The sequence below is a fragment of the Vipera ursinii genome (assembly GCF_947247035.1).
Source record: "Vipera ursinii genome assembly, chromosome: 12".
NCBI classification, from domain to species: domain Eukaryota; kingdom Metazoa; phylum Chordata; class Lepidosauria; order Squamata; family Viperidae; genus Vipera; species Vipera ursinii.
The window spans coordinates 8982667-9010665 of NC_139525.1; the positions used below are offsets into that span (position 1 = coordinate 8982667).

Sequence of the window (27999 nt, forward strand, 5' to 3'; positions counted from 1 at the left end):
CTAACATTGGATGTTTTTGCATTGACAACAGATAGAAATGCAGCCATTTTCTTCTTTTTTGCTTTTAGAGTTAGATGATGCTAGGGAGGGGGGAGGGGTGTGCATGAGAGTCTAGCTAGACATAATAACACTGAACCTAGTGTGAGAACCAAGGTTATTGAAATAAGAGATGATAAGAAATGGCAGGCTGGAGAACTGGAGGGGAAGCCTGCATTTCAATCTAATTGGAGAATGTGATTTATGACTGTTAATTGGAGGAGGGAATTGTGCTTTGATACTATATGCTCAGGGGAGGGGAACTCAGGTTTTGGCTTTGATTACGTTGATGCCAATGCTATACTACTCAAATAAAGATTCTTTTAAGTTAAACAACGCCTCAAAGCTCTTTGAAGAGTTTCATCTGTCGGAACCATGACACCTGTACTGGCTGTACGTGTCTTTAAACAGGAAGATTTCATAGGCTTTCTTCAGTTTTATGACTCGGCTGGCCAAAAAAGGTCTCTTCTAAAAAGGTCCGGGGGGGGGGAGAGGATCAGACAGTGTAAAAAGTCTTCTCCAGTGTCTTCTCCTCCTTCAGATCCTTCTGAGCAAGCAGCTTCAGCTGTTCCCTCAAGTACTTTTTGCCCATCGGCTGCCACGGCAGAGGATTTTCTCCGTGATAAAAATGGACAGTAGATGCTTGAGGCTGCGCTGCCATCACCTCCAAGGGCTGAATCACACAGAGATAGATTTGCCGGCTAAATGCTTTTTGGAAATCCATGCAGAAGCAGCGGCGCTTGCCGATTTTATGAGGAATTAAAAGCTCGCAGAGACGGGCCCTGCCGTTTAAGTACGGTTCACTCCAACTCGCAACAGATGGACTGTGCCGAGCTATGTTGCCAAATTTTACAGATAGTCCTCGATTCATAACTCTGCCTTTTGTGTCCATTTGGAATTACAACGGCACTGAAAAAGGTGACTTAACACCGGTCCTCATGCTTACAATCCTCGCAGCGTCCCCGTAGTTGTGTGAATAAAATGTGGGTGCTTGGGCAACCGGCATGTATTTATGATGATTGCAGTATGACGGCCGTTTGTGATCTTCTCAACAAGCAAAGGATTCTGTTCTTCCATTGCCTTCTTAAAATCTTCCTCCTTTTAAAATCTTAAGCAGCAGAGATCTGCACTCAAGGGTGTGTGTGTGTGTGTGTGTGTGTGTGCATACAGGTAGTCCCCGACTTACGACTATTCATGTAGTGACCGTTGAAGTTATGATAACATTGAACAAAGTGTTTCTCATAAACACTGACGACTGTGGTGTGGCAGCATCCCCACGATCAGGCGATCAAAATTCGGAGTCTCGGCAACCGACTTGTTTTTGTGACGGTCGCAGTGCCCCTGGGGGGGGTTCATGTGATCTCCTTTTTTGACCTTCTGACAAACAAAGTCAACGGGGAAGCCAGATTCACTTGACAACTGGGTTACTAACTTATCAACTGCGGCAATTCACTTAATGACTGTGGCAAGAAAAGTCATAAAACGGGGTAAAACTCACTTAACAACTATCTTGGAGGTGACTTATGGTTGTAAGTCAAGGACTCCCTGTATATGAAACAAAGCCATGATGGTTTAACCTGATGCATGTCAGAAAAAGGATGGGTCTTGAATCACCTGTGGACAGCCACCATTCCTGCCTTTTTTTCAGCCTTTTTTTTTTACAAATTTTATTGATTTTCTAATATTACATTCACATATTTGAAAAGCAACATGGTGGCTGAGTAGTAGTAATTCAAGTACATACAGATATCATTAGTACAGATTTCAAATTGCTACCATAAACATTTCCTCTCTTTGTCCCTTTATACATGCTATTTGTAAATTTAAAAACAACTTTTATCCTATCCATCACACAGAAAATACGGTAACTTTCTTACATACATCCATAGTTTTTAGTTTACAAATATTCTAGTTGTTTTAACATACAATCTTTTAGACAATCAACGACCTAACAGATTTTTCAGTTTTAATTTCCACTAACATTTAGATTTAACGTTTGATACTGATCGTTCCCAAGATTTTTTAAATGTACTCCCAATTCATCTATCACCATTCCTCACCAAATCTAATATTCAAAATACACATCCCCTCTACCTAACTTCTCACTCTCTATGTCAACAAATTAAGAATACAATATGACATCCTTCCCTTTTGCTAGTTTTCAGGGTTTTTTTTAAAGCAGTAATCAAACTTTCTTTTTATTTCAGTATTTAAAACTTTTTTTTTTGAGACTTATTTTCCTCTCCCTGAATGCCCTTGCATGCGTTGTAATTTCTTCTATCATTCAAAATTGGGATTTGGACCTGGTTCCAAGCAAAAACTAATCAGAGGAAGCGTATGTAGCTGAGATCTCGAGCAGCTTCATCTACCTGTTTTAAACTTTGCCAATGCATTATGCCAATGTCGACTGGTGGCCCCCAGGGGGAGGGCGTTCTCTGTGGGCGCGCCGGATTTATGGAACCATCTTCCGGTTGAGCTCCGGATGGCGCCCGACCTTCGCTCCTTCCGGCGCGATCTAAAGACCTACCTGTTCAAACAAGCCGGCCTGGCCTGATGGTTGATGGGTTTGGGTTTTATTGTTTTTTATATATTTTAACTTATTGTTATAGTTTTTGGGCATCTTGTTTAATCTCTTTTAGCTTTTGTATTCTTGTTTTTTAACATGTATTGCCCTGTTCACCGCCCTGAGTCCTTCGGGAGAAGGGCGGTATACAAATAAAATAATAATAATAATAATAATAATAATAATAATAATAATAATAATAATAATAATAATTATTATTATTATTATTATTATTATTATTATTATTATTATTATTATTATTATTATTATTATTATTATTATTATTATTAGTGGCTCCAGCTTGGGAGAAGGATGCAGCTGTCAAGGGGACGGAGTTAATAACGGCAAGGAAACTGACCCAGTGGGCTTTCTTGGCAGGCGTGATAGTAAATTTCCCAACTCTTTCTGAAATTGGCTTGTGAAAAGCCCGGGAATCTTTATTTTTCAAACTGAGCAACTTTTGAGATGTGCCAGCTTTAACCTATCCCACAATTCCCCAACCAGCACGGGGAACTGGCGAGCTGGGGATTTCTGGCAGGTTGAAGCTCAATACATCTTCAAAGTTGCCAAACTTGCCAAAGGAAGCCGAAGCTACAAAACAACCGGGAAAAGATACAAAGCAAGCAAAACAGCTTAGAAAATACATTTCTAGGCAGTTGTTTGTTTACTTCAGACCCCGAAATGCAGTAATGCAGAGTTCAACGACCGTAAAGACGCTGTGGTTTTTGCTTTCGGGCCGTTGGAGCTAAGTTAACTTTGTATACGTTATGGAAACGAGAGAATAGACAATGCGGCCTATTGTGGGTTTTTTTTAAAATTATTTTTTAAAAAAAGGCCTTTTATCGACATCGGATCCACATGTCTAGCCTCGCAATTACCGGTGATATTTAGTCTTCTTCTAGATGCAATACATGCACAGGAAATGGCATCTGATAATAACAGTCCTCTTCAAGCCCAACCTTCACCCTATAATATTAGCAGCATTGTAATTATTTATTTTTTGCCTTGAAGTCAGCCTCGGCTCCTGGAAACCTTTCCTCGACTTCATGACCTCAAATTGAGCCCCAAATTTTGGGTCGCTGAGCGAGAGATTTGCTAAGTGAGTTTGGCCCCATTTTATGACTTTCCTTGCCATAGTTGCTAAGTGAGCCCCTGCAGTTGTTGAGTAACTCAGTTGTTAAGTGAATCTGGCTTCCCCATTGACTTTGCTTGTCAGAAGGTCACAAAAGGGGATCGTGTCACCCCGGGATGCTGCAACCGTCGTAGGTTCATGCCAGTTGCCAAGCGCCTGAATTTTGATCATGTGATCACGAGTTGTAAGCGTGAAAACTGATCATAGGTCCCTTTTTTTTTTTTTGAACTGTTGTAAGTCAAGGGCTGCCTCTACTTCTTGTTCGGAACACCTCGTAATGTTGACAATCCTTTAGCCTTCTCTTCTTTGTCCAATTTTTTTTGCAGCTTCTTCGTTTGAATATATTTCTCTTTCTCTTCACGAGAAAGATGCTTTTCTGGAAAATTGCAAACGTAACTACTCTTTTTCTGACATCCTGTGACTCCAAGTCCTTGCCTCCTTGGACCCCACGTGTTAAAAAAACAGAGCTTCCGAACTCTCTGGATTGGGCAAAAGATGAAACAGGGCCTTGAAAAGCCTAGAATTTGTTTCCAACAGAAACAAAAAGCCACAAAACTACCTCCAATTATCCTCCACCTATTTGGCAGCCCCAAATATGGTTGCTGGCCACTGAATCTTTGCTTATCCTTCTCAGCAAGCAGCCAAGCTGTTTGCCGCATTGTAAGGGAATTAATCGAATAAGCTGAAAAACCATAATGGCTTTTTACTGGCCTGCTCAGATATTTGTAAAACCCAGTTAAAACAAGGATGTGAATATAGTCGCATACATATTTAAAGATGCTAATTGGGGTATTCATAACTAGTCTAGAACAGTTGTTTTCATGGTGGTAAACCTGCCGGCAATTTACAGGCTTCTAAAAATACATTTACTGAACCGGTTTACACTAATCTGATGACCTTGAGTGGCCCTGGATTTCAACTCCCATTTTCCCCAATCAGCATAGCTCTTATATAGTGTAGTTCCAGCAGTTGGAAGGCACAACGGTGTGTGTGTGTGTGTGTGCGTGCGCGCACGCGCAAGGATACAAAACTTGGAAGACCTACACTGGCTAGTAATTAAAATGGGATTAAAGGGAGGAATTTCTGCATTTTGGACCAGCGTCCCTGTATAGGGGAAGCGTTCTGTATTTCTACTGCATTTAAAAAGTGCTTCTTTCTCCTTTGCTTGTCTGCAATCTACCATGTGCATGTCAAGCCATTTAAAATATTTAAATATATTATGGAAAGGTGTTCAATTATTTAGAAGATCATTAAAACATGCGGTGAAAAAGTGATGCCAAGCCAGGCGAATGATCGCAGGGGGAAAGAGAACAGCACAAAACTCTCCTCCTATTCATTAGGAGGAATATTCCCAGCGTGAGCATATCAACAGCACCCTCTCACTTCTTAGGACTTTCTGGCTGATTAATGGCTGAATGTGAGAAGCAGCTGCCTGGGAGAGCAGGGGGTCAATGCAAGGCCACGGCTCATTCACATGTGCCTGAAGCGCAGTGATGCTTATTGAACAAAACAGATCAATTTGTGGAAAGGTAAAATACCTGGGACCCATCAATAGAAAGTCTCTGCCGTGTGTGTGTGTGTGTGTGTGTGTGTGTGTGTGTGTCCTTGTACCCTATCCAATGCTATACAAATATTTATACTTGTCTCTGATAGAGGAGAATGTTTATAGCTCAAGCTTGAAATGAGGGGTCCTCTGAGCTTGGTTGCTTTCTTGCAAAAGTTCCATGACCCAGCTAGGGAACATCATTAGTGCTAGAAGGAATTGAGGTTTGGAGGAGGGGGGGAGGAGGAGGACTGTGGGGTCCCTGGTGCTCCCTGAGGTTGGTTGTTTTCTTGCAGATGTTTCATGACCCAACTAGGTAACTTCATCAGCGCTAGAAGAGTGTGGAGAGGAGGAGGAGGAGGTGGTTGTCCTTGATGCTCTCTGAGCTTGGTTGTTTTCTTGCAGATGTTTCATGACCCAACTAGGTAACTTCATCAGCGCTAGAAGAGTGTGGAGAGGAGGAGGAGGAGGTGGTTGTCCTTGATGCTCTCTGAGCTTGGTTGTTTTCTTGCAGATGTTTCATGACCCAACTAGGTAACTTCATCAGCGCTAGAAGAGTGTGGAGAGGAGGAGGAGGAGGTGGTTGTCCTTGATGCTCTCTGAGCTTGGTTGTTTTCTTGCAGATGTTTCATGACCCAACTAGGTAACTTCATCAGCGCTAGAAGAGTGTGGAGAGGAGGAGGAGGTGGTTGTCCTTGATGCTCTCTGAGCTTGGTTGTTTTCTTGCAGATGTTTCATGACCCAACTAGGTAACTTCATCAGCGCTAGAAGAGTGTGGAGAGGAGGAGGAGGAGGAGGTGGTTGTCCCTGATGCTCTCTGAGCTTGGTTGTTTTCTTGCAGATGTTTCATGACCCAACTAGGTAACCTCATCAGTGCCCCATCATATTTGTCCCTTTGAAATAAGGCAGCCTTACCAGACCACTAACATCTAATTTACCTATCACACAAAATAGGCAGTGACCTATTTTGCAGTGACCAAGTCACAATAGCTAAGCTCTCCGGCAGCCCTGAGCTGAACCAAGCAAAATGTATTGCAGTTTAGCAAATGGTGCAACACAGGTCTAAGGCTGGATTCAAACGTGATACTGAACCATGGGTCGCTATCAAGCAGGTCAGAGTGGCTGGCTTCTTACAACAACTAAGCCAAAATTATGCAAGACACAGTGTGATTCAGTACATAGGACGAGAGCGGGGTTCACACATCCTGCTAACCCGTAAATCATGAACTACAGAATGTTTTGATAGAATCACCGTATTATGATTTAGCCCTTTGGGTGAACCAAGACTCCTGTGATCCAGGACAAACCAAGGGCTGTATGGGTGAACTTCTCTTGCCTGAGTCAGCAACGAACAAACCTTTGTGATTCCAGCTTTTCAGTTTCTCCTCCTTTATCCTTAGTTTTGAATTCCTGATTTCTTTAAATAAACCTCCATTTGAAGCAGCAATCATATTGATGACCCAGATTTATCCAATAACTTCTCTGCAATGGATTTAACTGCGCCCAACATATTTGCTCGCTGGCCGACCTGAAAATATAATCTCATCCTGTTTCTGCGAGGCTTACTGCAATGAAATTGAATTGCAGCATCTATTTCACCGTCGGTGAATAATAAAAGCCTTTATGAGGCTCATTTCCAAAGTCGAGGCTTGACACAGGTAGCAAAATGCTAAGGGCTGCCTTCAAAAGCATCACTAATCTTGGGGGTGGGGGTGGGGTTAGGGTAAAGGGTATTCCAATCAGGGCAGGTTCAGATTCATAGCCTTTTCCCAGTAGAAGAAAAATACAAACAAGAATCCTAATTCCCCCTGAAAAGGGTGGGGAGGGGGCTTTTGCATAATGCAGTCTTCGATTTGCAACTATTCAGTGACAGTTCAAAATTACAATGGCACTGAAAATAGTGGCTTATGACCATTTTACACATGACAGCTGCAGTTCCCCAAGGTCATACGATCAGAATTCAGATGCTTGGTGACTGACTCATATTTATGATGGTTGCAGTGTCCCAGGGTCACGTGATTCCCCCCTTTTGGGACCTTCTGAGAAGCAGAGTCAATGGGAAGCCAAATTCACAACAACTCTGTTACTAACTGAACATCTGGCCGGCCTGGTTCAGAGCAGTTGGCCAACTTTGGTTAATAACAAGAAGCTAAGGAAAGGATACCCCTTTACTGAGGAACAGTGTATGGTATATGTTAGATGTAGCTGCACTGACGGGTCACCAGTCAGTTTCTCTGCTTAGTGCAAACTTGAACAAAATGTTCATTGTGTCCAAGCAGCTTTCATGTGGAAGTTTGATATTCTAATCTAAGCATTCAGTCTTGAAATTCTTCTCGGTTAGAATGACTTGTGTCTTGGTTTCCAGTTGCAATTGGTAAAGCATCCAGCAGAAATTAGTCTGCACGCATCACTCTGTTATAGGGCAGGCCATCTGCAACTTACAAACATTCATTTAGCGTATCTGGTTGTGTATCCTAGCCGGTCTACCTGATAAGGCTGACAGCTGACAGTGCCATAAAGAGCTTTTTTTTCTTTCCATTGAGGAAGCCCAGTTAGATGTGTTGTAGATGCTAATTTTCAAGTCATGGGTTATGGTCTAAGAAACTAGGCTGGGGACCTGTTGAAGTCACAAGAAGGCAAGTGGGTTACTGTTATGGGTTGCAACCTTAAAAGGCAGCCTTCTGAAGCCCAGTGTCCTCCTAACCCTGTAGACTCAATCTGAACTAAAGGCGGGCGGTCAACACATTTGAAAAGCTGGCCTATAAATGTTGGCTTGCAAAGATCCCGTGACACTTTTCTCAGTGATGCTTAGAGCCAGGGCTTTTTTTCTCATAGAACGCTCAGAACGGAGTTCCAGCACCTTTTTTGGATGGAACCTTGTAGGGTAGGCAATGAGGGTTGTATGACATGTGTGAGTTCCGGCACCTTTTTCTTTTACAAAAAAAGCACTGCTTAGAGCCCATAATATCCACCGGGGATAGGAAATATTTCCCCTTTAGAAATATACTTTGTTGTGTTTACATATTCCGCCTCATCTCTTTCAAGCTGCAACCATGCCTTCGATGCTTCAAAGCCCTCTTAAAGCTTTAATTACCTATTTGAAAGAAAAGTCTTTTGCTAGGTAATGAGGTTAAGTATATATCCTCAGCCTCTCCCCTCTCAAAGCCCGTTCTGGGATATGTGGGATACATCCTTTGCCATGGCAGAGATATTGGCAAGGGCTAGCTCAATTTATTTATTGCTTTTGCCAAAGAATTTTAATTTTAAGTTAATTTTAATTTTAATTTGTTTAATTGTGGGCTAGTCTTAATTTAATTCTATTTTAAAGTGTACTTATTTGTATTGTTTTAACTCGCCCTGTAAACCGCCCTGAGTCCTTCGGGAATAGGGCGGTATATAAAATCAATAAAATAAAATCAATCAATAAATAAATAAACATCCAGATGTTTTCAAAAGAAAGCAGAAAGAAAATTTCTTATAAGCCAGTGGTCCCCAATCTTTCCGGCTCCATAGACTGGAGCTGGGGAAGGGAATGATTTTGTGTGTGCAGCATAATGCAGAACATCTTCAAATGTAGTTTTGCACACTTGCCCGCTGCTTGTGTGACCCAGGTCCAATGGGCCGTGGATCGGTAACGGTCTACGGACCGGGAATCGGAGATCCCTGCTATAAGCCACCTATGGTTGGGTTCTCAAGCCATTTATGGTATTTATCATTATTAATCAGAGATGTTAATTAAGGTTTTAGAATTAACATGTTTTTTTCCCTCTCTATCAGGGATTTGCTTTTTCGTTGTAATTTCAATTTATATATGCCCTGTGAACCGCCCTGAGTCCCTAGGGAGAAGGGCGGTATAGAAATCAAATAAATGAAATGAAATGAAAGTTTTTAAAAGCAATGGTCGTAAGTGGAGGACTACCTGCCATACCCCACAGCAGTCAGTAGGTGGCAGCATCTGGCTTATCTTGCTTGATCTAGGAAGCAAAGCAGGATGAAGCCTGGATGGTCCCTGGACAGGAGACCACAAAGAAATCTCGGGGTTGAAAAGTAGGGAGAAAAACCTCTGTACTGTGAACAGGAAAATGACGCTGATGGAAAGCTGAACACAAGACTTTACTGTTTTTTAAAGATGGCAATCCTTTTAAAAAAAAAAAAGTCTAATTCTCCTGCAGGGAACAACCAGTTATTGGCAAATAACCTGCAAACAGCTGCCAGCCTTAACCCTAACCCCCTCCTCTTTTGGGGCATCTGCTGCTCTCGTTTTTTTTGCAGTTGGCCCCTCCACCCTTACAACACAGCTGGTCGCTATGACCTTTCCCCAAGGTCAGCGAGGGCCAAGTTGACGAGCCAACACCTCGGATCGCGCTCTTTTTTATCTTAAATCGCAGAGAGAGAGAGAGAGAGAGAGGGAGGGAGAGAGAGAGGGAGGGAGAGAGAGAGGGAGGGAGGGAGGGAGAGAGAGAGAGGGAGGGAGAGAGGGAGAGAGGAAGGAGGGAGAGAGAGAGATGGAGGGAGGGAGGGAGAGAGGGAGAGAGAAAGGGAGAGAGAGAGAGAGAGAGGGAGGGAGAGAGAGAAGGAGAGAGAGAGAGAGAGGGAGGGAGAGAGGGAGAGAGAGAGAGGGTGGGAGAGACAGAGAGAGAGAGAAGGAGGGAGAGAGGGAGGGAGAGAGAGAGAGAGAGAGGGAGGGAGGGAGAGAGAGAGGGAGGGAGAGAGAGAGGGAGGGAGAGGGAGAGAGAGAGGGAGGGAGGGAGGGAGAGAGAGGGAGGGAGAGAGGGAGAGAGGAAGGAGGGAGAGAGAGAGATGGAGGGAGGGAGGGAGAGAGAGAGGGAGAGAGAGAGAGAGAGAGGGAGGGAGAGAGGGAGAGAGGAAGGAGGGAGAGAGAGAGATGGAGGGAGGGAGGGAGAGAGGGAGAGAGAGAGAGGGAGAGAGAGGGAGAGAGAGGGAGGGAGGGAGAGAGCGGGAGGGAGGGAGGGAGAGAGAGAGAGGGAGGGAGAGAGGGAGAGAGAGAGAGGGAGAGAGAGAGAGAGAGAGATGGAGGGAATTCTGTCTCTTCCCCCCCCCAGCCTCCCCCACCCCCACCCCGCAACAACATTCTCCTCCTTTAATAAAAGCCTGGAACGAGCCGCGGATCGACGTTCTGTAGCTGCAAGCCGGGCGAAACAGACCGGCCAGCAGGCGCTGCCCCGCCTTACTGCCCGCGCCCGGGAGGCAGCCAAGGGTCCCCAAACCGGGGGGGGCTGCAGCAGCAGCAGCGGCGATCCCGAGGAGAAAAAAAAGCGGGCAAGTGTTCCAAGCGGCTGCTTCCCAAAGCCGGGCGAAGTCCGCCCCTACTCGTAACTTGAAGCAGAAACGTTTTCCCCAGCCCCCTTTATGGACCCGCCGGAGGGGTCTTGGGGTCCCCGGGGCCGTTTTTTCTTCCTCCCCCCCCTTCCTGCTCCCGGGAAAGCGCTGCATCGGGGTTCTGCCCTTCCGGGGGAGGGGGGCGCCACCCGCCAGCGGGGATGGCGCGCTCCGGAGATGCGCCTTGCGCTTTCCGAGCTTGGAAGGCTCTCCAGCCGAGAGGAGGAGGAGGAGGAGGAGGAGGAGGAGGCGCGGCTCCGGCTCCTTCCTGCCTTTCTCCTCCCCTCGCCCGGGCCGGCCGCGCCTCTTCCCTGCCTCCTCTTCCTCCTCCCTCCCTCCTTCCCTCCCAGCCTGCCGACCGGCCGACGGCTCCCCGGCGTTCGCCTTCTCCGCCGCCACCGGCGCCGGCTCCTCCTCTTCGCGCCTCCGAACAAGATGACAGGCGGGCGGCGGCGCTGGGGCCGGCGGTGGCGGCGCGGAGGCTCCTCGCTCCGGCTGGTGAGTCGGCAGGGGGGGTGGGGGGTGGGGAGGGGTGGAAGAGGTCGCGGGAAAGCCGGCGGGTGGCGGCCACCGCCCCGTGGAAGGGACACCCCCCGCCACCCCCCTGGAGACGGCTTTTGCGCGCCCGCTGGCTCCGGGGTGGGTGGGTGGGTGGAGAAGCCGGCTTGGGTTGGGGGTCTTCCGCTGGGGCAGAGGCGAGGGTGGGCTTTGCTGCAAGCGGGGGGTGGGTGGGTGGGTGGGTAGGGGGGGGGCTCGGCTCTCCAGGGCTGGGCGAAGGGAAGGGAAGGGTTAAAAGGGCAGAGCTGCGGAAAGCAAGGCGCGCGGTGGCCGGAGGAGGAGGAAGGGGGGGCCGGGAGGGTCACATGCCCGGCGCTTGCCCCTTCTCCCTCCGCCGCTTTCCGGAAGGTGCGCAACTCGAGTGGCATTTGCTGGGGCGGAGGGAGGGAGGGAGGGAGGGAGGGGAGAGGAGCGCAGGGGAGCAGCCTGCAAAATGGGTGCCCTCCCCTCCCTTCCCCATATCCTTTCCCGGCCCGCGGGCGCATCCGTGCCCCCTTCTTTCCCCCCCCCCTGGCTTTGCGCCTGGCTTCGTGGCCAAGTCGCTGCCCGAAAGTTCCTCTGGATCGCGCCTCTTCCTCGGCCCTGGGAAGCCGGCTGGGGGTGGGCGGACGGACGGAAGGGTGGCGGGGTCGCCGAGACACGTGCGAGCCTCTCGCCTGGCTTCGCGGACCCTTCGCCCTCCCCTCCTCCCCCGGCTGGTCTTTTGCGGTCCCCCATTTGCCCCAGGCGGCGGTCTCGGCGCCCACCCCTCACCCCCCTTGCGGAGGAAGGCTCGGAGTCGCTGCCAGGCGGAGCGGAGGGGGAGGGAAGTGCCGAGCCTGGGAAAATGCCAGTCGAGACAAGTTCTTCTTTCTCTCCCAGGTGTGACTCCCGGCCCGAACGGCTGAGTTGGGAAAGACAGAAGCGGCCGGTGTGTAGTTAATGCTCTCTCCTCCTCCTCCTCCTCCTCCTCCTCCTCCTCCTCCTCCTCCTCCTCCGGCGTTTGAGAGAGTCGCGGTTTAGTCTCCTGCTTAGCGCTGCTTGCCGGGCTCCTCTCTCCGGAGGAAGAGGCATGCACGCCAGTGGGCTGTCAGCAACATGTGGCGTGTGCTTCCTCTTCCTCCTCAAGCAGGCACTGGAATTGCAGTTCTGACCATCTGGAATTGGCACTCCGATGCCCCTTCCCCCCCCCCTCGCTTTTTTTTTTGCAAGTTCCGAATTGGGTCAGCAGCACCATTTGGTCCTCTTCTCCTGGAGATCAGGTAGAGTGCCCTCCTCCCAAAGGGGTGCTCTGGGGAGGGTTGGGGTTTACACAGGAAAGTAGAGATCAGGATGAAAGCAATTGCGCTGGACAGGTGTGGGCAATTAATCCGTTTATGGGGCTGGGCTGGTCTTGCCAAGAAAATTTAGCCGTGATGTTTGTTGCTGGTGTTAACACCCTCCTGGGGCTTTGTGTGTGTGTGTGTGTGTGTGTGTGTGTGTGGAATTGAGAACACTTGCAAAAGTGGGGGGCTTTCTGAGGTTCTCCATAGAACGACAACCACTTCCCCAGTATATCAGGCTAAGTTACTTGGTTTATCTTCTGCTTGCCTCTTCCAGGTTAGGTATTTTTAAACTGTGCTTGCAGCTTGGGCGGGCATGGTTGGCTTTTGGATAATTGAAACTGAGAAGTCCTAGCTCAAAAAATTGGATTGTGGGATCTGGTTCTTGCCTGCTGAAGTCAAAATAAGTAACAGGAAGGTTGAGAAAAGGCACGCCTTCGAATTTGGGCCAGCTGGTTCCTGCTTGCATCGCCCTTGAGTGAGGTTGGCCAACCTCTCTTAGAGCCCCATCTCCACCCCTCACTCTCTACGTTCACCATCTTGCCTAGCAGAAAAAGCAGGCCAGGATCACTTGGGGTCAAAGGCCAGCTGATGCCCCAAGGCAGTTAGGCCCCCATCCTTCCATGCTAGGATGGTACTCTAGAGGCCATTTCAACCACTTGAGGCCATTTCTCCCGACAGTGTAATGCCCAGATTTCACAGTTGTTTATTGCGGAAGTAAAATGCTTTTAACACCTCTCCTTTTGATACTCAAAACAGGAGGGGAGGCTAGTTGTCACTTCTGCCTGGTTTCCTAGGGGTGTAAGGGCAATTAAGAGTTGTGTGTGGGAACCACCTCAAGTGGCAAAGATGTTTTTTTTTTTTTGCGATTCAGAGAGAACTTCCTCAAGAGAGTCTCTTGTGAAGTGAGAGAGCCGCTTAAGCATTTAAGGCAAGAGTTGTGTTGCAAGTGCAATGTTGTTTGCTGTTGTTTTTTAAAAGCTGTTCTTGCTCCAAGGAGTGAAACCGAATATCTAACTCCACCCTTACGCTCCTACTGATTGTTCAGTGGGGTAGTTGACAGCTAAGCGTCTGTTCATGCCCTTGTTTGTTTGTAGGTATGTATTTTTATCTTGCCTTTGTTATTTTTATAAACAACTCAAAGTAGCATACGTACATAATACTCCTTCCTCCTATTTTCCTTATAACAAGAACCCTGTGAGGTGAGTTGGGCTGAGAGAGAGAGAGAGGGAGAGAGACTGGCGTAAAGTCACCCAGCCAGGATTCATAAAGGTGGGACTAGAACTCACTGTCTCCTGGTGATTGGCCCAAAGTCACCCAGCTGGTTTTCATGCTTACTGCAGGACTAGAATTCACCATCTCCTGGTGATTGGCCCCAAAACACCCAGCCGGCTTTCGGGCCTAAAGCAGGACTAGAATTCACCGTCTCCTGGTGATTGTCCCAAAGTCACCCAGCCGGCTTTCGGGCCTTAGGGAGGACTAGAATTCACCGCCTCCTGGTAATTGTCCCAAAGTCACCCAACTGCCTTGCATGCCTAAAGCAGGACTAGAATCCTGAGGACTCCTGATTTTTAGCTGGCCTACTGCCTTAACCACTAGACCAAGTTCTCCCCAGTTCTTCCCTACATCTCCTGGCCTGCCTGTGTCTTGCAACCGGCAGGAAGTCGTTGGCACACAGGGTGGCCATCGAGCAGCTTGTAATTTAGAGGGCAGGGATGGCGGATGGGGCAGCTTGCCTCTTTTAACTTGGCAGCGGCGTGCCCAGCTCAAGGACAGACAATTGGGCAGAAAAGTAGGATGATTTCCCATTTTTTCCTGTGGGAGCTCTTAGATTGCTTTGAAAGAGCGTGTGTGTGTGTGGGGGGGGGGGTTTAAGGGGGAAGATTTGAATTATTCCAGGTGAGGGAGCGCAGGTAATATTGACAAGCCTCCGGCAAGATTTCCTGATGGCTCCCTTTGCGCTGGGGTTTAGCGGCGCTGAATTTTTCAGGAGAAAAGAATGCTTTTGATAGTGGCATTTATCTGAAAGGACGGATACTTTCCTTAACCCCCCCCTCCAATAATTTATCTTGAATGCGAGAAGGGTGTCTTTAGTTCATGGAACAGTAATAGAAGCAAATGAGGGTGGGTTGTGTTTTTTTCCCCCTGACTAATCTTACTTTGAAGAGGAAGGGATGGCCCTAAATTTGGGGTCAACTTCTTTTAGGGTAAATATGAGCACATACGGTCGAAACTTTCCTTTTCTGCAGATGACTAAGCTTTCAAATCAAGAGCCTTGGTGGAGCAGTGGGCTAATGCCTCCTTAAGTAACACCAGCTGCCTGCAATTAGTGCAGGTTCGCGTCCCACCAGGCTCAAGGTTGACTCAGCCTTCCATCCTTCCGAGGTAGGTAAAATGAGGGCCCAGATTGTTGGGGGCAATTAAGCTGACTTTGTAATAATGCCGCTAGGGGGTGTCTGAAAGCCCTAATAAGCAGGCATATACATAGAATGAAGGCTACTGCTAAGCTTGTAAGCCGCCCTGAGTCTTCGGAGAAGGGCGGGATATAAATGGAATTTTTTTTAAAAAATCAAGGATGGGGCTGTTCCCCTGGATACGGGTATCCATCTCTCAGTGAGCTTGACACGTGTGATCTTCAGCTTCCGCTAAATGTTTAGACGTCCAATTCATGTGAAAAACAGGTGCCCATCCGTTCCAAGGATAGCGGCTCTCCACTTGCTTTTCAATCCCAAACCTTTCTGTCTCTCTCTTCTCCCCAACTTCTCCTTTCTTGCTGTTAGGTGTTGGCACTCTGCTAGGATTTTTTAAAGCTACATATGGCTAAGCCAAAAGTAATTACTGATCGCAGTTGCTGGGTTCATACATCATGCGAGGCCAAACATAAACCCAAAACCTCACATTATGGCTTAGCTTTATGGGTCAATCAGGCCTCCTTTAGCGTTGATCCCATGTGACCTTCTTAGACCCCTGTTCCAAAATAATCTTCCTAAGCGACATCATCTCTCGATCCACCCTGAGATGGAACTGGAAATATTGCAGTGCGAGACGGTTTGTCCTGGGACGGTTTGAAATTACGATGGAGCCGCTCCAGGAAAGGAACGTATGACTGAGTTCTGGTGTTTACAGTTTTGATCAGTTTATAATAAAAGGTAAAGGTTCCCCCGCACATGCGTGCTGGTCGTTTCCGACTCTAGGGGCCGGTGCTCATCTCCGTTTCAAAGCCGAAGAGCCAGCGCTTGTCCGAGGACGTCTCCGTGGTCATGTGGCCGGCATGACTAAACGCCAAAGGCGCACGGAACGCTGTTACCTTCCCACTGTCGTGGTCCCTATTTTTCTACTTGCGTTTTTACGTGCTTTTGAACTGCTAGGTTGGCAGAAGCTGGGACGAGTAACAGGCGCTCACTCTGCTACGCGGCACTCGGGATTCGACCCGCCAAACTGCCAACCTTCTGATCGACAAGCTCAGCATCCTAACCCACTGAGCCACCGCGTCCCTTCCAGTTTATAATATAAAATACAAAAATACATAAGCAAACAGTAGGGGGAAAAAGGGGGAGGGAAATTGGAGAGGAGAAGTGTGGAAAAGAAGTCCCAAAGGTGCTTTTTCACAAGGTAACTGGAATTTCCTTATCGCTTCTCCTCCAAGAAGCTTCTTCAGACGTCTTCAAAGAAAAACAAGAAAGCCCAGTTGCCTCATGAAAAAGCATCTTTGGGGCAACCACGACCTGGATGACTGAGAACCTCCATAGACATGTAGAAAAGAAAGGAAAAAAAAAAGGCATTGACTCTGGACTCCCTCTAGTGCGGTAGAATAAAACAGTAATCTCAAACCTCAACTTTTTACTTTTGCATAATAGTACAAACTAGCCAGTTCTATAACAACAAATCTGTCTCATCTGTAAAACCCAAAATCAAAGTGTCATTTTTTTTCCCCCACCTCAAGCACAAAGTCCAGAAGCGGTTTCCAAGTAGAAACAAAAGTTCTTGTTTTTTTCCCCCCCCCCCTTGGCTAGTCTAGTCCAACCGAGCCTCCTTCAAACAGGAGAAACTATACCATTCCAGACAAATGGCTTACTTTTGCGCTCTGTTGTGTTTTGGCTTGCAAAACCAAACATGATTTTTCTCTTCGCCTCTTATCTCTGCCACTTTCCCTACTTATCTTCCTTTCGACTGAATTTAAGATTATAAATTCCTTGAGGCAGGGAATGACTTTTTTGGTGTGTGTGTGTGTGTGTGTGTACAGCAATTCTTTTAAAAACAAACGTGTTTGAGCAATGGCATCGAAAATGCGACACTTGTGCCTTTTGGGGACATGCGGAAGACCTGCCTCGTTATTTTGTGCGGCATCTAGGGTGGATTTGTAGACCTCCTTCACCGTTGAGAGGAGTCCACGTGTTAAGACATCTTGCGGAATTGAAGAAGTCTCCAAAATGGTGGGAGAAGCTTAGCCTAGTCAATCGGAGGTGGATGAGTTTCTTCCTGTTCTCTTGCCTAAGGGAAACATACCCTTGTGGGGAATTTTGCCAGTGCAAATAACAATTTGGCAGTCGGAAGCGCCCGTGTATACCTTCGCTGGCATACGCTGCTCGAATTCTTTGGAAGGGTAAAAGAAATGGAATCCGGTAAAGAAGGAAGACAAATTGGAATGAGGAAGCAGCCTTATCTCTTCTTTCTCTAGAAGGGATATAACTTTACTTGCTTGCTTGCGTTACCTGCAGTTGATGTTTCACGAGCCTCTGCTCATTCTTGGGCATGCTTTGGTTCTGAGGGCATGGACTAGTTGTGGCTGTGTTTATACCAGGGAAATGTCTTTGTTTGGCCTTGGATACCAGGGCGCTTTCAGTGCTTGAGTAAATATTTGCTTGTGCATAGTTTTTAGTTCCTCTGCTCTCTGGCTGCCATACTGTGGTAAGATAAGAGGTAAGTCTTTTTGTGGAACCTAGAAGTTGCATGTCGTTTACATGTTTCTAAATTTGATTGCAGGCTACGTTCTCTCTCTCTCTCTCTCTCAATATCTCTCAATCTCTGACTCTCTCTCTCTGTGTCTCTCTCTTTCTCTGAATCTCTCTCTCTCTCTCAATCTCTGACTCTCTCTCTGTGTCTCTCTCTTTCTTTGAATCTTTCTCTCTCTCTCTCTCTCTCTCTCTCAATCTCTGACTCTCTCTCTGTGTCTCTCTCTTTCTCTGAATCTCTCTCTCTCTCTCTCTCTCTCTCTCTCTCTCTCAATCTCTCTCTCTCAATCTCTGACTCTCTCTCTGTGTCTCTCTCTTTCTCTGAATCTCTCTCTCTCTCTCTCTCTCTCTCTCTCTCTCTCTCTCAATCTCTCTCTCTCAATCTCTGACTCTCTCTCTGTGTCTCTCTCTTTCTCTGAATCTCTCTCTCTCTCTCTCTCAATCTCTGACTCTGTGTGTCTCTCTCTTTCTCTGAATCTCTCTCTCTCTCTCTCTCAATCTCTGACTCTCTCTTTCTCTGTGTGTCTCTCTCTTTCTCTGAATATCTCTGTCTTTCTCACTCTCTCTCTCTTTGATTCTTTCCCTTTCTCTGTATCTCTATCTATCTCTGTCTTTCTATTTCTGTCTTTCTCTGTTTGGTATTTCTGTCTCTTCTCTCTCTCTCTCTCTCTCTCTCTCTCTCTCCTGTCTCTCGCTGTCTCTCTCCCTCTCTGTTTGCATAGTGAAGGCCTTTTTCATCAGGGCCTGGGTGATTTTTTTTCACCTAAAAAGGTCAAGGATGGAACCTCTAACTCTCTTGCATGCAGAATATGTTCACCATCGCTGAGCTGTTAGCAGTTCCCCCAAATCTAGTTGGATTTTGCATAATTCAGCCCTGGTCTGGTCAAAAGCACCTTCCCAGTTCAGGGAGCTGATCCTGGATTTGGGGTGGGGGGGTGGGGAGAAAAACACCTTTCTTCTCCATTCTCTTTTCTAAAGCCGGCAGGTCCTTGAAATCTACGCTTTTCACCTCTCTTAAATTCTCCCTTCCATCTCTCAAACATAAGCCTGGAGAGAAACTGGCTAGGGATTTCCTCAGTGGGTAAACGTGGCTGCACCCTGAGTTGATATTTTCGTTTTAAAAATGGTTTTGCTTCCCAGGAAGCTTGGCATACTTCTCCATAATGAGGCTACCGGTTTTCTTCTGTTCGAGCGAACAGCTCCATTAAAGCTGCGTTGATTAACGAGCAGGAAACCCAGTAGGGGAGGCGAAGGGCTGAGCTCTCCAGCATGGGCTGTTTGTGAAACGGCTTCATCTTTGTATGCGAAGCATGAAAGGGCAGGCTTGCAATCGGGGGAACAGGCTGTGAGGGGAAAAGGAGGTCTGTCAGCTTGGAGGGAAAGAAACCAGGGCCCTACTGCCTTCAAAAGTTCTTTTCATGGCCTCCTCTCAGCTTTGGGCACAACCTTTTTGCTGCCTGGCAGACGTGGGCAAAGCTTACCCCGTGCTGATTTCCGGAAGCTTTAAATTCCTGGCAGGTTATTGTTCATGCTTGTTGCCTTCTCCTTGGGGTGTGTGCATGTGTGTGTGGGTGGGTGGGTCTGTTCTCTCTCTGTGTGTATTTGTACATTTCAACAGGTGGCTGCCCAATGATTCTTGGGACTGTTTGGACCAGGCTAGCCTTGTTTTTTTGTGGCTTCCACCCTTGCAACTGCCTGGTGGGAGAAGAGATTTAACAGAACAAACAAAATAACAGAGCTGGAAGGGATCTTGAAGGTCTTCTAGTCCAACCCCTTGCTCAGGCAGGAGACCCTATACCAGGGGTCTTCAAACTTGGCCCTTTTATGACTTGTGGACCTCAAGTCCCAGAATTCCTCAGTCAGGCATGCTGGCTAAGGAATTCTGGGAGTTGAAGTCCACAAGTCATAAAAGGGCCAAGTTTGAAGACCCCTGCCCTATACCATTCCAGATAAGTGGCAGTCCAGTCTCTTTTTAAAAGCCTCCAGTGGTGGAGCACCCAGAACCTGTGGAGGCAAACCACTGGTTAATTGTTCTCAGTGTTAGGAAGTCTTTCTTTAGTTCTAGGTTGCTTCTCTCCTTGATCAGTTTCCATGCATTGTTTCTTGTCTTGCCTTCTGGTGCTTTAGATTTGATGTAGGTCCAGCCATTGGCGAAGCAAAGTCAGGTTTCTTAAAAGCTGAATGAATGTCTTCTACACAGGGCTGGGGTGTTGGAAGAGTTGCGTAAGGTCTTGGAGCGGCCTGCCAACTCTCCCCAAAGTCATGGGTGAGGCCAGGATGAAAATGAAATGTTATTCTTTTCATGTACAGTACATAAATCATTTCAAATGGAAGAACGATTCTACAGTCATACATGGAATAACTCCTTTGTTTCGACAATAATCCTTGGAGGCATTAGAGCTTGCACTCAGGGCTCTAGAGAGGTAGATGCCTAGATTTTTATGACCTCTTACCCTACATACCTGTCCAGGCTTTATGCTAAACCATGATATAAGGTTTATTGAATAAGTCACCGTATGGTAAGCCACAACTTTGCCATAACCAGTCCCTCAGATCATGCAACTTGTGAAGCCAGCCAACCCCATCATGTCTCGGTTTACAGGATGTGAATCCTAGTCTTTGTCCTGAATTATTATGGGCATGCCGAAAGAACAGTCCTGTGCCAACCTGGGCGCAAGGACATTAAATGGCTCTTTGCAGCAGAGGTCTGCAACCTTTTGGGCACCAGGGACTGGTTATGTGGAGAGAGGTTTTTCCATGGTGTGTGGTTTTGAGTGCTGCCTTCATCCAGCGGGTGGGATTTCCTTGTTTGTGCAGACCGGTTGCTGGCAGCCCGTGGCCCGGTACTGGACCATGGACTGGGGGTTGGGAAACCCTGCTTTATAGCATTTTCCCAGCACAGCTGGAAGAGTGTGGGGAAAATCTGTTAGTCCCACAGTGGACTAACCATGCCCCCTTTATGGCCTAGGGACTCCAACTCCCAGAATTCCTGAGGCTGCCATGTTGGCTCAGGAATTCTGAGCATTGAAATTCACAGGTTATAAAGAGGCCATAGTTGCCCATCCCTGCATTAGAGGGTCAATTGGCTGGCCTGACAGTTCTTCTCCAGGGAAGGGTATTTTCAAGCAAAGAAACTGAGCTGAGATGGTAGCCGGTCTTTTGCAATGAAACTTAGCCCGACACCCTTTGAATTGTTGAAAGAAAAATCTTCATCACGGTCCAGTCCAAGCCGGGAATAAACAAACATGGAGACTGCTTTAGAAAGAAGGTTGTAGTTTATTGAAAAGGAGAGCCAGACAGAAAGATGGCTCTGGAAAAACTGACCTGTGATTTTTATAACTTCTTTGCAGCTCCTAAGGTTAGCCGAGAGGGGAGCATCCCAGAAATTTACTAGGCAATTCTGTCCTAGGGATGCTTTTATGTTACTGCTACTTCAGCCTGGCAGCCATGTTTGTCTGTGATTGACTCTGTCTTATCTCTTTTAATTTCTCTGGTGGATTAAGCATACCTGCCTGTTTCTCCATCGGCATCTGAGCTCCTGTAATGACCGGATCTCATTTTTAACAGCCAAGTTAACCGCAGAGACGCATCCCCATTGATTTGCTATTTTATGGCTATATTAACCAGGCTGTGGTAGTGTTAATGATCTAGAAAATCTCTTTTTAATAAAGCAAGTCCACTTTTGCATTAGTCAGGCAGAAGCTGGGGGTCGGAGGGAAGAGAGAAATCTGTCAAGTTTAGGAATGGCAAAAATAGCTGGCAAAGGTGTCCAGGCAGTCCTTGAATTGTAACCTTTTGTTTAGTGACCGTTTGAAGTTACAAGGGCACTGGGCAAAGCGACTTACGACCGTTTTTCACACTTACGACCACTGCTGCATCCCCAGGGTCATATGATCAAGATTCAGATGCTTGGCGACCGAATCGTATTTATGACGGTTCCGGCGTCCCTCCGTCATGTGATTTTCCCTTTTGTGACCTTCCGACAAGCAAAGTCAACCAGGAAACCAGATTTACTTAACGACCGGGTCGCTAACTGAAGAAGTGCAATGGTTCACTTCACCACTGTGGCGAGAAAGTTCGTAAAATGGGGAAAAAAAACCTCAATTAACAACTATCTTGCTTAGCAATGGAAGTTTTGGCTTGATTGCTGTCATAAACTGAGGACTATACCTGTATCGGAATCAACATTCAGAGGCTCTAAATTCTATTACAGTAATTGACTTTTTCATAGGTTTGCACCAGGTTGATGGTATGTATGTTTGGGCTTGGTTCCTTCTGTTCTGCTTTGCTGACACTCTGATACCTTGACGGGAACTTCAGATTAAAGTGAAAACATTCCCCTCTTGCTTTAAAGAAAGATTTATTTATTTTTTCTCTTTGGTCTCTAAGCTGAGACTCAAGATGCTGCTTTGGTTTGGTTTTTCTGTGTTTTGGAAACATAAACCTTGGGGTTGAGGGAAGAGGGATAATCACGTAATAGTTTGCTCCCGTTAAAAAGAGGAGAATTTTAACCTTTGCTCAGTCTGTACAATGTTCTTTAAAAAACCTCTTTTCCCCGCGTTTCCCTTAATAAAAATATAGTATAGAACATGTTGAACAGTGGGTGACTTTTTGCAGTAATAAGCTTGTGCAAATGAAATCTACATGGAGCTAAAAAGCAAGGAAAGTCATTTTGGATTAAACTAGTAATATAGACTCTGGGCTTTCATTATTTCACTATGTGTACAATAATATTTTTCGGCATAGCCTTCTAGAGAATGCATTGAAATATATAATCCAATCACTTCATTTAAGCTGACGGTGATCTGTTTGGTGTAATTTAGGTTGCATATCTTTATAACTAGGGCTAGTGGCAAAATATCCAAGTTCAAGAAGACCTCTAGCGTGTTTCCCTGAAAATATGACCCAACTGGAAAATAAGCGCTAGTAGGATTTTTCAGGAGGCTTATAATATAAGCCCCACCCCCCAAATAAGCCACAATTAAGATAGTCAGCCAGATGGATGCATTTAGTACCATATTTTCTCAAAAATAAGACCTAGCCAGAAAATAAGCTCTAATGTGTCCTTTGGAACAAAAATTAATATAAGACCCAGTCTTATTTTGGGGGAAATACAGATAAGCTTCTGATGGCCCAAGGAGGTAAATCAGTTTGGGCTGCAGGATATCCTGGTTGAATAAGAAGAACAGTGACAAACAGCTTACCAGCACATTGAACTAAGAGATCTGGAATTGGAGAATTATTTTTAATAAAAACAAATGGTGTTATATCTTGAGTTTGACTGGCAGATGTATCAGAAAGAGCTTGACATCTTGTATGGTTGGTAATCTTTTGGGGTCATAAAATGCAGCTTTTTGAAATCCCTAAAAAGTCTTCATTGTACGTGTGAATATTTAGGTTAGACCTAAGGACATGTTCCAAAGGGGCTTTTATTTTAAAGGCAACAAGACTTTCAGAGAGCACCAAGGACCCCACAGTCGTCGTCGTCCTCCTCCTCCTCCTCCTCCTCCTCCTCCTCCTCCTCCTCCTCCTCCTCCTCCTCCTCCTCCTCTTCTCCACTGCCTTCTAGCACTGATGATGTCACATAGTTTGGGTAATGAAACATCTTCAAGAAAACAACCAAGCTCAGAGAGCACCAAGGGGCCCACATTTTAGTGATTATCCTTTTTAGATCTCACATGAGAATGAGTGTGCTAAGATCTGGGGAAATCTTGTGCAAAAAATCCCTCAATTGGGGCCATTTGAAAAATGTAGCTTTGGGAGGTCCTCTGTAGGTGTAACGTTTGGGACTGTGGCTGCATTCTTCATTAAATCACCGTGCATCTAAACCTAGGTTATTGAGCAAATTCACAGTCCAAGTATATTGAGTGTTGATTAAACTGGAAGAACACATTGTGTCAACGTGGCCTGGAAAATGGAAACTCTTAGGAAATAACTTTGAATTAGAAAGTGTAGTAAAATTGCTGGCTGCGAGGACTGCAGAGACCATATTTACGCCTGACTTGATTCCCAGGATGGGTTGGAGTGATTTCAAATTATCCACAAGGCACAGTCCCAGCCTGAGCCGTTGCAGATTTACAATCTCTGTCTGCAAGAGAGAGCTTTGCCTCCGTTCTTTAAATCTTCCACTGTAGCGCCTCTCAAATTCTTCTGATGCATCTCTCCAGAGCAGGGCGTTCTCTGGCTCCTGGTGAACTTTATGCAAAAATATGAAGAACTCCTTCAGATCAAGAGCCCTTCCACATTTGGCTGTGGCATTTAAAGTTCAGTTTCATGGGTTTTTGCTTTTTTGTTCCTGGGCCTCGCTGAGCCCAGAGCGGCTGTAGTTTAAAAGCCTTGGGCTTCACAGGGTTGATGATGAGAGGGGCGCTAAGATTTGGAGTTGGCTAAGATCTGAAGTTGGCAAGCGGAGAAGGTCAGGAGAGGCTCCTAGTCTGTTCCTACTCTCTCTCTATGGCAGCGCTTGCTCTGTTGCTCTCAACAAGCCAAGGCTTGCCTTGTTCAGGCATAAGGTAGAACACGCTCGGAGGAATTCCGCTCCCCAAGCCAAATTGGCCTAGTCTTGCAGGGAGGAGAATGGCTGGCAAGGCAATTTGGCACGGTTGCGAGGCAGCTTTGTTCGGCCTACTTGTTTTTCTCCGAAAACATCTTCTGACTTTCTTGGGAGCTGGGCTCAGCTTGACTCCCCCCCCCCGCCTTCCTCAACTCGGATGAAATGGAAGCTTTCTCTCGGAACATGCGTGGGGCTAGCTTTCCCCCCCCTCCCGAAAAAAAGCAAAAAAAAAAAAAGTCTGAAATTGCATTTAGGTGGCGTCCAGCTGTCTGTATCAAGCATGCTCGGAATACGGAACGGAAGGCTGACCTTTTTAGTGCCTGATGTCTCCTCCTGGATCTTCTCAGATGCCTTTTGGGTTTTTCATTCCAGTGAGGAGAAGACTTGCCTTGCCACACAAGGTTTCTTGTTGACAGGGAGATAGATGTCTGGGCTTCAGGAACTGATTTAACAGAAGGCTTTGCCAGCAGATTTCTGCTTTCTTTTTTCTCAAACTGATGACTCTCTTGGTGGCTTTTTCTAGATTTCATTGCTCGGGTGTCGGTTGTCTTCACAAAACCTCGAGAGGCAAATCCAGATGATCGATGTCAATCCATCTCTATCCTTTGGGGGGGCGCCATAAATGGGAGAAGTATATTTGAAACAGATTATTTCAAACCCAGGGTAGTATAAGGAAGATGACCTTGATAGAGGTCTGCAGGATCTGTTGCCTGGGCAAAAGATGCTAAAGGATTTTGAAAGTCCACAAGGAGGTAGCATCCAGAAGCGGCTCAGACAGTGAAGAAGGAAGAAGAGGTACAGCGCAATCAGACCTGTAAGGTTCCATTATTAAAGCCAATCTCAATAAATAAAATAGTTTTAGCTTTCCTGTGGAGTTGATATCCTGGTCAGCTCTACCAAATGGGATTGACATCCTGAGCCAGATGCTAGAACATGTGTGTATGTTCTGTCTGACATGAGCCAGATGTATAACCCATATTGCCATGACCTCTCCTCCTTCCCCTCCCCTCCTCCTCCTCCTCTTCCCCCCTCCCCCTCCTCTCTACTACTTCTTCCTTCCCACTCTTCCTCTTCTTCCTCCTCCTCCTCCTCCTCCTCCTCCATCTGTTGAGAAGGAGGAGATGAAGCAGTAACGTCAACACCTTTGAACCAATATTGCAAGTCATTTCAGAGTACCCCCTAGTGAAGATTTTTTTTTCTCCAGTAGTCTGTTGCCTGATTTATAGGACGTCTCCTCCGCTGAGATCATTTTTCTGGAAACAGGCTGTCATTCCTAAATTCCCTGCTCCTAGTTTGGGAAGAGGCCATGCTGTCCGAAGAGGCTTTGGACCATGAGTTCTGTGTGTGTGCGTGTGTGTGTGTGTGTGTGTGTGTGTGTGTGAGGGACTCTCTTCGTAAGAATGCCCTTCTCTCTTTTCATGGGCCAAGGAGGTCCCCATTACTTTCAAGACTCTTCTTCTTCTTGTCATATATTTAGATTTTCTTTGTCAGTTGGATTTCTCTCAACTTCACAGAAGAGGCAGAGAGAACAATTGCCTGCCTTCTTCCAGGAGTGAAAAACTTTCTGAAGGTTCATGGCAAACTGGCAGCAAAAATGGCCCAGATATTTAGATGACCATCCCATCCTGAGTTATGAGCCTCGTGGTATCCCTGATGATCACCAGGGATTCTTGAGAAGTGGCATCATCCAGCATTTAACCAACCGCGCGGCTACCAGTTGCTCGACTGGGGCCCTGATCGGGTTTTTTTTTACAAGCTTGTTTGTTTTCCAAGAACTGTCTTTTCCAGCAGTGTGGCAGAAATGAGCCGTGCCGAGGCTTCTTGTAATTTTCCAGAGAGAGAGTTAAACAAAAATCCTAATTTCCTTCTGCCTTTCTTGAAGCCCTAGCCTCAAAATAATCTTGATCACCGCTGATAAACTACCAGAGCATTAAAACAACAAAGTCAGAAGTGGACAGAGCATTAATCTTAGGAGGCGTCTGGTTGCCTCTTTTCCAACTAAGGTGTTTTTTTATGAAAAGGCAGAGGCTTTCCTCAACTTCAGCTCACTTTTAATCGTATTTGTTAGTTGGAAAAGGTGCTGCCAGATTCTTTGAGATTGTTTTGCTCCTGTAGACTAACCTAGGTCTGTTTTTCTGAGAAGAGCATCAGCCCCGTGTCTCTTCTTCACACACAGAACTCTAAATAGAGAAAGAAAAGGAAGGAAGGAAAGAAGGAAGGAAGGAAGGAGAGATAGGGAGGGAGGAACAGTAAGGAAAGGGAAAAAAAGGGAAAGGGGGAGAAGGAAGGAAGGAAGGAAGGAAGGAAGGAAGGAAGGAAGGAAGGAAGGAAGGATGGATGGATGGATCATGGAGTTTTTGGTGTTCTCTAAGCTTGGCGATCAAACCGGTCAGTCTTAGAGGAGATCAACCCTGACTGCTCTTTAGAAGGCCAGATCCTGAAGCTAAAACTCAAATGCTTTGGCCACCTAATGAGAAGGAAGGACTCACTGGAGAAGAGCCTAACGCTGGGAAAGGTTGAGGGCAAGAGAAGAAGGGGACGACAGAGAAGGAGGTGGCTGGATGGAGTCACTGAAGCAGTAGGCGTGAGCTTAAATGGACTCCAGAAGATGGTAGAAGACAGGAAGGCCTGGAGGAACGTTGTCCATAGGGTCGCGATGGGTCGGACATGACTTCGCAACTAACAACAACAAAGCTTGGTTGTTTGCTTGCAGACATTTCATTGCCTAAGTAACATCTTCAGTACCAGAAATGACCCTTGAGGAACCGGAACTCATTAAATATCTTTCCTCTAAAACAAATAACCTTAATTTTGCTTAAAACAGAGCAGAACACAACAAAACAGCTTTCCCTTTTTTTTCTTTTTACAAGACAGGCAGCTGAACTCGAAAAAGCACTTTGGGGCAGAGAGTTAAAAGGGGTGGCTTTCCATTAGGTGCCTTCCCTCGCAAAACCACTAATGGCAAGGTGACTGACTGTCCAGGCATTAATGCCACTTGCCAAAGGCATCCATTATACGTTCCTTTCTTGCTGGGCAGGATTGGAGAGAGACGTGGTGCACTTCTTCAGGAATTACGGTCCCAGCTGTGTGGTTTTTGCTGCTTTCTGTTAGCCCAATGTTTCAGTATCAAAGCCCAAGAATTAAATTTGTGCTGGTCCGTGGACTTCTGTGCTCTCTTGATTAGTTTGGGCCAAGATGGATCATTCTGGGGTTGATTTTATACCTCAGCAGGCCCATCTGAGAGGGGAGGGGAAGTCAAAAAGTCAAGATGGTGGCTATCATTTGATTATTTTTTTTGACCCCCTCTGACACATGTAGATACGGTATTATGCTTGAATTTTGCTCTTCTTGTTTGTTTTTTTTGCATCAAGCTGAGTATGGTTCTTGGATCCAAGGGGAAGAATAAGAGAATCAGTCTAGAAGCAATCATCATTAAGCTGTGGGTTGTTTAATCCCAGCTTGTGATGTTGTAGCGTGTTCTGTGAATGGGGCCTGTGATTTCCAGGGAAAAATGTAGAGCAGGGGTGTCCAGCCTGGGCAACTTTAAGACCTGTGGACTTCAACTCCCAGAATTCCCCAGCCAGCATGAGGAAGGAGATTTGACTGGCTGGGGAATTCTGGGAGTTGAAGTCCACAGGTTTTAAAGTTGCCAAGAATAAGAGGATAACAGAGTTGGAAGGGACCTTGGAGGTCTTCCAGTCCAATCCCCTGTTAAGGCAGGAAATGCTACCCCATTTCAGACAAATGGTTGTCTGAATCTCTTCTTAAAAATCTCCAGAGTTGGATCACCTAGAACTTATTCCCATTCCTCTTTAGGGGAAAGTTTTCCCAAGACTTGCCTTCCTCTTTGTTTTGACCGACGTGCGCTGTTTTTCATGGCGTTGTACTTCGTTGTTGTGCTCCAACGTTGGTTTGTTTGTAATGCCTGCAAGCCTTTCAAGAAAACCTTGGTTGTCTTATAATGCAGAGGTCCCCAACTTTTTGGGCATCAGGGACCGGTTATGTGGAGAGAGGTTTTTTC

The 27999-nt window shown here is 46.4% G+C and overlaps 1 protein-coding gene across 4 annotated transcripts in view; it reads left to right on the forward strand.

Moving 5' to 3' along the window:
- Positions 1-10957: 10957 nt before the first annotated feature.
- Positions 10958-27999, forward strand: part of MID2 (midline 2) — a 143133-nt gene continuing 126091 nt past the window's right edge. For 2 of the 4 annotated variants that reach the window (XM_083371984.1, XM_083371987.1), the window contains exon 1: positions 10958-11112. The gene's annotated coding sequence lies outside the window, so the exon portion shown is untranslated. Of the gene's footprint in view, positions 11113-17129; positions 17394-24501; positions 24610-27999 lie in introns of those variants that run through there. The other 2 variants (XM_083371985.1, XM_083371986.1) reach the window with 2 other exon arrangements.